The following is a 1,987-nucleotide window of genomic DNA, read 5'->3' as shown; positions in this document are numbered from 1 at the left end:
ATCTATATGCATACTATTTTTATCCTGGTGCTTTACTGGATTGGAGCTGTGCTCATTATATCCAGATACAGTACTGGGAGTATTTACAAATTTTAATATTTTTATTTGCGTCAGTTTTAGTAACTAGAACAAAGAAGAAAAGAGAATAAAGAAAAAAAATGTGGCAAGGCAACGAACGAGCTCATCATCTAGCCAGGCAGCCTTCGTATACGCGAGTCGTGTACGGCCGCGCTCGTGTACGGCCGTGCTGGCCTAGCGGCACGCACATGCGAGGCAGCAGCGCAGCAGCTTCTTTTATTTATTTTTTCCAATAATCGCTGGGACCCACGATCATCTTCTAGCTCGGGATAGAGTCCAACCCGCGTACGAGTTTGTTACGGACGCGAGAAGTGCCAACTACTTCGCCCGATTTCTCTCGGATTTTTGCCCCTTTTTCCACGAAACTCCGCCTATAAATACCTCATAATCTCCTCCGTTTTTGCCCCCTAAAATCCCTAATTTTTGCGCCGCCAGGCTGCACGAATTTCTCGCCGGAGTTCGACGCCGCCGCCGTCATTGGAGCTCAGAACCGGAGGTTTCCCGTCGCCCTGAGCCCCCTCTTTCACCCCATGTTATTCCCTTTACTCAAACACGTCGCCTCCCCTCTTTTCCTCGATCTGCAGGGCACTAGGACGCGAAGAAATCATCGCCGGAGTTCATCGCTGCTCGAGCCGCTTCAAGTTCAGCCGTCCGTCATCGCTGTTCCGGGAAGACCCAAACACCTCCGAGCACACCACCCTGACAGCCACGCCCAGCCGCGCCTCGTTCGCCAACTCGCCGCCCGCCGAAACACCGTCGCCCGTACGAACTCTCGCCGCTGCCGACGTGGTATGCAATCTTCGTGTATCTCACGTACAGTCAGCGTTAAATCAGATTTTATCAGAATCCATGTTGAGACGTGTGATGTAGATCTAAGGGTCCCTGTAGCTCAATAAACTGAACCCGCGCGGACTTGTACTTTCAATGGATCGATCACTGCATATGTGCTAGCTGACTTAAGACTTTGAAAATTCATAACAAATAATCTATAGCTCCTTTTTAGATGATTCCTTTTGCATTGAGTTCATAATTGAATTCTCTGTAACTTTCGTGTAGAAATTTTCTCCATCCGAGAAACTTTTCCTGACAGCTTTTCGGATAAAATTATTAATAAACCGCGAAATGTTTAATCTTGTAAAATTCCTTATTAAAGTTTCGTAACTCGGAATTGGACAAATAATATATCGTTGGATTCAGAAAAATGAGAATAATATTTTGGTACTGTTAGTTTGTTCTGTTACGAAACTTGCAAATTTTGCAATTTAAAATCGTGTAAATAGTATTTCTAGTATATTTTAAATTCTGTAAACTATTTTAATATGAATCCAACGCCAAATTGCAGATACTTAAATTGCCTATCCACCAGTATGCCTGCAAGAGATATTAGAAACTATTTTATACATATATATTTTGTTCATGGTTAAATGGCTATTTGAAACCTTTATTGCATAAAGTAATTGTTTATAAAAATGTTTGATATCAAATTTCTTTCCAGAGCATGCATGCATAATTTCATTATGTGTTTTACCTGTTTGTGTTGTTTGGTGTTTGATTGTGAATTATTTTGCTTGCGTTAGATTGCCCGGATTGCAACGAGTGTGATTGCGACGACTGTTTGAACACCGACCAAGGCAAGTGTCACAAACTCATTATCCTACTGTTTTCTATGCATTGGTAGTTGTTTTATGTGCATACCGTTTTCAAATTGCTGGCCCTGGGTTACTATCAAAGTGGAGAGATTGCGAGAGATAAAGGTTTTATTCTCTTAATGAAACAACCATGTCAAATTAATACACCCCTGGGTGGTAAGCGGTAATGCTTGGTTTATGTTGAGTGGTTGCACCGGGGTCATTTCTATGGCAGCACCGTGTGCATCACACTTGAGGTTGGCCACCCAGGAACAAAGAGA

General features: G+C 42.8%; 1 long non-coding RNA gene across 1 annotated transcript; it reads left to right on the top strand.

Moving 5' to 3' along the window:
* Window positions 1–286: 286 nt before the first annotated feature.
* LOC124682222 lies at window positions 287–1,710 on the top strand. The gene is made up of 3 exons (XR_006996199.1): window positions 287–574; window positions 663–867; window positions 1,656–1,710. It is a non-coding gene; the product is annotated as an uncharacterized LOC124682222 (long non-coding RNA).
* The last annotated feature ends 277 nt before the right edge of the window (window positions 1,711–1,987 follow it).

Source organism: Lolium rigidum, unplaced genomic scaffold (assembly GCF_022539505.1).
Source record: "Lolium rigidum isolate FL_2022 unplaced genomic scaffold, APGP_CSIRO_Lrig_0.1 contig_71207_1, whole genome shotgun sequence".
Lineage (NCBI taxonomy): Eukaryota > Viridiplantae > Streptophyta > Magnoliopsida > Poales > Poaceae > Lolium > Lolium rigidum.
The sequence above is the reverse complement of the archived record's forward strand: the minus strand, read 5'-3'. Positions and strand labels throughout refer to the sequence as shown.